We start from the raw sequence: 8,455 nt of genomic DNA, 5'->3' as shown, positions 1-8,455 counted from the left end.
TTCCAGGACCCCAGTCAAGCCACGGTGACTGTGGGCAGAAGTGCTGCGGTTTCTCTCCTATTCCCGCTAGGAAGCGGGCCTTGGCGGAGGTACACAGCCAGGAGTACAGGAATCTCAGTTACACTCTAGTTGTTAAAATATGCATATGGATTTGGGATAGTGCGCAAGTAACTTAAAAAAGATACCGCTTTGTCTCGAAGTCAAGGTTCTACAGAGATCTGGAGTGTTTCACTTTTGAGCAGATATTAACTAAATGTTGCTGTGGCTTGGACCATTTCTCACAAACATCTTTGTCTATCTACAATCCCGTTATTATTTAACCATCAGGGTAGGTATACTATAACCTCAACTTCAACATCCAGTACAAAACTAAAACCAATATATAGTAAATTCAATATTAAAAGGAATACACACAAATTGCAGAAGGGAGGACAATCAGTGACGGAATCTCATTTACACAAACATGGCACTCATCTTAAAACATTTCAATATATACTATCTCTTACCCATAAAGTGCTTATATTGATCTTTAAAGAAATCTGATTTATGTGAAAAATTTGTTGTAATTTATATTATTGTAAGTAACTGCCAATCCACCAGTAAAGAGATTTTCCTAGAATGTGAGATGCTTATGTTTATCTAGCGGATAGCAATTAAACATACATTAAAATTATGAACGAAAAGCAAAAAGCATACGTAAATGCATAAAAAGGTTTATGTTGGTGTTTTTTTTATAAATAGAATGTGAAATTCATATTGCAATAATAACTATTAATAACAATAGACATGATAGTTATATAAATTAGAATTAATAATGTTTGTAGTTTAGCTAAAAGTATACCTACACTGATCAGCCACAACATTAAAACCATCAACAGGTAACGTGAATAAAATTGATTATATTGTTACAAGGGCACTTGTCAAGGGGTGGGATATATTAGGCAGAAAGTAAACAGTAAATGTTTTAATTTTATACTTTGGTAGCAGGAAAATTAGGTAAGTGAAAAGATCTGAATGACTTTGACAAGGGCCAAACAGTGATAGCTGGAAGACAGAGCATCTCCAAAAGAGCAATCCTTTTAGGGTGTTCCTGCTATGCAGGGGTTGGTACCTACCAAAAGTGATGCAATCAAGGTCAATGGGTGAACCAGCTTTAGAGTCATGGGCGCCCATGGCTCATTGATGCACATGGGGAGTGAAGGCTAGCCTGTCTGGCCCAGTCACACAGGAAAGCTACAATAGCCCAAATTGCTGTAAAACATAATGCTGGCCATGATAGAAAGGTACAAAAAATACCCTACAGCCAAACAGGTGATGGGTAGAAGAGAGGTACGTAGCTTAGTACGACAAAAAACAGCTACCCAAGAGGCCTTCCCCTGTAGCGCCTCTAATATGACAGGTATATATAAACAAAAACTGGAATACAGCTAGATCTGAAATACAAAAGATAAAAAATAGTTAAACTGTGAAAACACGGCAATGATTGGTTGCACTCACAAGATAGAACTTCAAGAAGCGCCTCAAAGCCCAAGATAGGGCTACAATGGTCCGTTCTCCACCTTTGGTTTAGAATGGATATTCAGCAGGCACAGGAATTCGGACTTAGTCAGGGATTGAATAAACATGTTTTATCTTTTATTAGGCACAAATCGCCTGATATATAAAAATTAAATTAAAAGCAAGATACAATGAGCAGAATTAAAAGCAGGATTCAGTGAGCATTTTGTCCACTAAAAATTGACTTTTTCAGAGATATAAATAAGCAGCAATGAATAAAAATCAAACATGCATAATCCCAGCCCTCCCTGAGTCCCATTTAAATTGTGCTGATTCGGAAATATTGATTAAAGAATCCTCCAGGTGGATTTGATTCCATACCGATATGATTTGTTGTTGAGGATACAAGCTCTCGTCATAGGTCCTTGCAGCTTTTTTCTCCAGTTGATTCCAATTGCCGGTTAGATTTCCAGTGTTTTCACAGAGCTGATTTGGCTTGCGTTCCACTGAGTATTTCCGGTTCCGGCTAAAAGTTCTGATCATTGTTTGCGTTCCATCTCTGTGGAAAAATGTCCAAATACACTGAAATTGCTACTGGCAGTTCAGTGTACGCAGGGCCGGTGCTTGGATTTTTAGGTACATAGGCGAAGATGCATTTTTCCGCCCCCCCCTCCCCCCCCAAAAAAAATCTTCACCTATGTGCCTCTTAACCAGCCCCTCTCTCCTCCCTGACCATTAATGGTCCCTTGGTGCACCCCACACCCCTTTAGTGGTCACACTCCCCTTCCTGGTGTGTCAGTGTGTACAGAGTGTAGCGGAGCGGAGCGCGGTACAGGAGCTTCAGTTTTCTGTACCCGGCCGAACTGACAGGGAGTGCTCTCTCTGTGAGCACCTCCTGTCAGTCTGGCCAGGTACAGGAAACAGAAGCTCCTGTACCGCGCTCCGCTACACTCTGTACACACTGACAGTCACACACTCAATGACAAACACACAGACGTCACTGACAGACACAGACTCATTGATCTGACACACACTCATTCATTGACATTGGCAGACCCACACTGATTGACACTCCTTGACAGACACACTGATAGTCACACACAGACTCAATGACAAACATACTCTCACTGATTTGACAGACACACACTCATACACTGACAAACACACTCATCATACACTGACAGACACACTCATACACTCACATGCACACACACAGACGCACTCACACACACACGCTGTCACTCACAGACACACACTGTCACTCACAGACACACACACTGTCACTCACAGACGCACACACTGTCACTCAGAGACGCACACTCTGTCACTCACAGACGCACACTCTGTCACTCACAGACGCACACGCTCACGCTGTCACTCACAGAAGCACACACTCTGTCACTCACAGACACACACTGTCACTCACAGACGCACACTCTGTCACTCACAGACGCACACTCTGTCACTCACAGACACACACTCTGTCACTCACAGACACACACTCTGTCACTCACAGACACACACTGTCACTCACAGACACACACTCTGTCACTCACAGACACATACACTCACACACACATACACTCACACACACACATACACACACACACACACACACACACACACACACACACACACATACACTCACACACATACACATACACACACACACACAGACAGACACATACACTCACACATACACTCACTAATTATTTTATAAATAAATAATATCCACCCAGCCTCCCTACCTGGAGAGCTGGTGTGGATGATGAATCCTTCCCTGGGGTCCAGTGGGGCTGCTGGGCGGCGTGCGGCTGTGCTGAGATCAGACACGGCGAGGGAGCTATAACCTCTCTGCTCTGCTCCCTCGCGCGCTGTCTGTCTGCTGATACCGCGGGAGCCGGAATATGACGTCATATTCCGGCTCCCGCGGTATCAGCAGACAGGCAGCACGCGAGGGAGCAGAGCAGAGAGGTTAGAGCTCCCTCGCCGTGTCTGATCTCAGCACAGCCGCACACAGCACCGGGGGCCGAGATGGTGGCCCGGCAGGAGGGAGAGCTTCCCTCCTGCCGGTCACTGAAATCTTGCGCCCCCAGAGCCCGTGTGCCCTAAGGCGGCCGCCTGTGCCGCCTTATGGACGCGCCGGCCCTGAGTGTACGGAACGATCAGATCTTTAGATGTAAACAAAGTATAACATGCATTTATTAAGTTTTAGAGAAGAAAAAAGAGGGGAGATCAAACACAAATAGTTATAATAGCAAAAAAAATAATTAATAATAAAAAACAATAATAAAAACTGGAAAATAATAGTAATAAAGAAAAAGTTAGGAACAATCTACCATATACGTGGTCTGTTGGGTGAAAAATGCCACACGATGTACCTGTCACGTGAGGCGGTACGGAGACCGGGACCCCGGAGTGCCTGATGATTATGATAGGAGTCTCAGCGTGGAAATGGACATTCAGGACGTGGAGCAGGGTAACCATACACCCCATGGTGTTGTGCACCAGGGTTTGTGCGGCCACATACCAGGGCCCTGAAGCAGCTAAAGTGGAAGCCAGGAGCAGATGAAAATATGCAGACCTCCCATGATATGGATAGGGAGGCTGTGCAGCAGATATGTATCCAGTACAGAAACAAGGCAAGACTAGAACAGGCACCTAACAAGAAAACTAGAAGAACCCAGAACATGTACACAAGACATGAGGGAAACATGAACAGGGCAGGACAGGACTGTACATGAACTGGGAAGACAAATTAAAATAAGAGATGCAAGGCAAAACAAGAGGAGACATAACTAAGTACTATATATGTAAAACATTGGAGATTTAGACCTACATAAATGGCTAAGATGTTTGCAGCCCACCACAGCGCCAAAGTACTCCAATTACGGTGGGTCCCAACTGCCTAGATATGTATGACTAAATGAACAACAATAAAACACACACAGTACTTACCTGCAAGGAAATGTACTGAGGAATGAAACCACTGCCTGCAGGAACAGACTGAAACAAAAAGGATTAAATGGCAAAGGAACAGGTGTGGCAACAAAAAACAAACATTTAAAGGAACCCAGAGACTGGGAATTCCAGGAATGGAATAAAGAAATGAACACAGAAAACCCAGCATAAAGAAAACCAGAAAAAACAAGAAAAACTAAACAAGAATTGCAAGAAGAGTACTGGATACCAGAAGCCAAGGCCAGATATCTCCGCAGAACAGAACAGGATGTGACAGTACCAAGTGTAAATGACAAAATGGTCATAAAAATTAAAAAAATATATTAAAAAAAGGACCGCTACCTCCACCTTTTTGCAAGGAGGAAAAGGAGGAGCACTGCCGGAGCCCTGCAAAATGACCTCCAGCAGGCCACAAATGTGCATGTGTCTGCTCAAACGGTCAGAAACAGACTCCATGAGGGTGGTATGAGGGCCCAACGTCCACAGGTGGGGGTTGTGCTTACAGCCCAACACCGTGCAGGACGTTTGGCATTTGCCAGAGAACACCAAGATTGGCAAATTCGCCACTGGCACCCTGTGCTCTTCACTGATGAAAGCAGGTTCACACTGAGCACATGTGACAGAGTCTGGAGACGCTGTGGAGAACGTTCTGCTGCCTGCAACATCCTCCAGCATGACCGGTTTGGCAGTGGGTCAGTAATGGTGTGGGGTGGCATTTCTTTGGGGGGGCGCACAGCCCTCCATGTGCTCACCAGAGGTAGCCTGACTGCCATTAGGTACCGAGATGAGATTCTCAGACCCCTTGTGAGACCATATGCTGGTGCGGTTGGCAATGCTAGACCTCATGTGGCTGGTGTGTCAGCAGTTCCTGCAAGACAAAGGCATTGATGCTATGGACTGGCCCTGAATCCAATCTCTCAGGAGACCATCCGCCAGCTCATCAGGAGCATGCACAGGCGTTGTAGGGAGGTCATATAGGCACGTGGAGGCCACACACTACTGAACCTCATTTTGACTTGTTTTAAGGACATTACATCAAAGTTGGATCAGCCTGTAGTGTGTTTTTCCACTTTAATTTTGAGTGTGACTCCAAATCCAGACCTCTGGGTTTGTTGCAGCACATTCAACTATGTAAAGAACAAAGTATTTCAGAAGAATATTTAATTTATTCGGATCTAGGATGTGTTATTTTTGTGTTCCCTTTTTTATTTTTGAGCAGTGTGTGTGTGTGTATATATATATATATATATATATATATAAAAAAATTAAAAGACATGTAAGTCAAGCTCACAGTACTTCAGTGTAGAAAGTCTCTGGCTCTGTAGGATGCTGTCTGAGTGTGCTCTCTCTTCACTGCACCAATCAATAAATCTCAGACTCCACCACGCTGTGTCTGAATCTGCTTCCGTGTTCAGCATGCACGCCCTGATTTAAATTATGATATTGCATGAAAACTGGGTGTTTATGACTCAAATGCCAATTTACATTTTTAGTTGTCAGCGCATGCATTGCAAGTTTGTAATATGCTGGTCATTTATTTTAATCGCCACCATATGACTGATGTAAAGTATTTTTCTTACATATTAGCAATATTTAACGTCTTTAACCCCTTCCCGACTGCGGACGTATCAGGTACGTCTGGCAGAAAACAGTCCATAATGACCTTGGACGTACCTGGTACGTCTGCACCTATTTTGAGCTCTGGAAGCTCTGATAGTATAGCAGTGATGTACTGCATGTGATGAGTGCCTTGAGGGGTCCTGGCACTCCGTGCATATAAAATAATATATATAAAAAAATAAATATAAAATAAATAAAATGATCAATATTAACTCCCCCCCCCCCCCCCTTTTTTTCTAAAGGCAGTGAATCATGGGGCTTCTGGGGGCGTCCCTAGCATGCCGCATCATAAGGGGCAGGCTGGGGTCATCCAATCACAGCTTGCCCGATTAGCAATTTCATCCCAAGTGTGTTCCCCATTTCTCTGATTAGTGTGGATCTGCCTCCCTCTCTTCACTTGTGTTTTAGTGAGAGAGAGAGAGAGATCTGTGGTTTAGCTAGAGAGATTTAGGTATTTATAGGTAGGGATTTGTAAAATCTTGAGACCCAAAGGCTCTTTTTAGAGCCATTAACCCCTGTCTTGCCAGTGATCACTATAATCACTGGCTCTTGCACAGCAGATCTTTTCTGCTGTTTGTGCCTTTTTCTTTTTTTAGGGGTTCATTTTTTGTGATCTTTTTTGAGACCCAAAAGCTCTTTTCAGAACGATTAACCCCTGTCCTGCCAGTGATCACTATACATATCACAGGCTCTTGCGCAGCATCACTTATTTTGCTGTCTGTTCATTTTTTCAGGGGTTATTTTTTTTTTTTTTTTTGTGACAGGTCACTAAGTAAAGTAATTGTGATCATGGCACATGGGTCACGGAAGACAACCCGCGCTGAGCAGTCATATGCCACCCTTGCGCTAGAGTCTGACGCGTCTATGTCAGACTCTGACCCTGATTTTGACCCTGCCAGGTGCTCAGATACATCATGACTAGATACAGTGTCTACTGCTAGTGATGTATCTGGTGATGTTGTATCTGTGCCTGCTAGTCCCCCTGCCAGAAGGAGACATGCTGCTCCAGCTGGCAGAACTGCTGAGGAGTGGGTAGTGCCTCATCGCCAGAGGCCAGACATCCCATCCTTTACTGCAAATCCTGGCATTAATTTGGATGTCACAGGATTTAGCCCTCAGCAGTTTATGGAGGTGTTTCTGAGCGATGATGTATTGGGGAACATTGTCGCCCAAACTAATTTATATGCCCATCAATTCCGAGCTACAAATCCGGACTCTTTTTTGGCAAAGCAGCAATGGGCCCCCATCGATGTGCCAGAATTTAAAAGATTCTGGGCATTGACTATGCTGATGGGCATCATAAAGAAGCCCTCCATCCGCTCCTACTGGAGCAGTAGCCCCATCTGCTCTACCCCCATTTACTCCCAATGTATGTCGAGGAAGAGGTATGAATTGATTCTGCATTTCATGCACTTCAGCGACAACAGCCTGTGTCCCCCTAGGGAGCATCCCCAGTTTGACAGGCTGTATAAAATCCACCCCCTGATTACCCACTTTGCTGCCAGGTTTGCAGAGGCTTATACACCTGGAAGGAATATATGCGTGGATGAATCCCTGATGAAGTATAAGGGAAGGCTGGGATTCAAGCAGTATGTTCCTTCCAAGCGCTCTAGGTATGGTGTAAAGATGTATAAGCTCTGTGATAGCGAGACTGGGTATACTCAGGCCTTCCGGGTGTACGAGGGAAAGGATAGCCACCTTGACCCTCCAGGTTGCCCAGAACATATGGGAACCAGTGGCAAGATTGTCTGGGACCTGATATTCCCCCTGATGAACAAAGGGTACAACTTGTATACTGACAATTTTTATACAAGTGTCCCTTTGTTCAAGCTACTGTACTGTTTTGATACAGTAGCTTGCGGCACAATTAAAAAGAACAGCACAGGTTTCCCAGGACAACTTGCACGCACCCGGCTACGGAGGGGGGAGACCTCAGCTCTGCGCCAAGAGGAGCTGTTGGCAGTTAAGAACATAGACAAGAAGGATGTGTACCTTCTTACCACCATCCACACTGAGGGGACTGTGGAGGTCCCTGTACGTGGCAGAGCGGAGAGAACGAGGAAGCCAGTGTGCATCAAGGCCTATAACCGTCATATGGGTGGGGTTGATCTGGCAGATCAGCTGCTGCAGCCCTACCTAATTATACGAAAGACAAGGGCCTGGTACAAAAAGGTTGCAATCTACCTAATGCAGATTGCAACCCACAACGCTTTCTTGTTGTTCAAAAAAAGCAAACCCCGGGACGCAACTGAGATTTTTACAGTTTCAGCTCCAGATCATTTTGGGGATTTTGTACCATGATGCACCTGCTCCCTGGGCGGTGATGGGAGAGAGCAGAGTTGGGGCTACACATTTTATTTTTAAAATTCCCCCTACT

This window comes from Pelobates fuscus, chromosome 1 (assembly GCF_036172605.1).
Source record: "Pelobates fuscus isolate aPelFus1 chromosome 1, aPelFus1.pri, whole genome shotgun sequence".
NCBI lineage: Eukaryota > Metazoa > Chordata > Amphibia > Anura > Pelobatidae > Pelobates > Pelobates fuscus.
The sequence above is the reverse complement of the archived record's forward strand: the minus strand, read 5'-3'. Positions refer to the sequence as shown.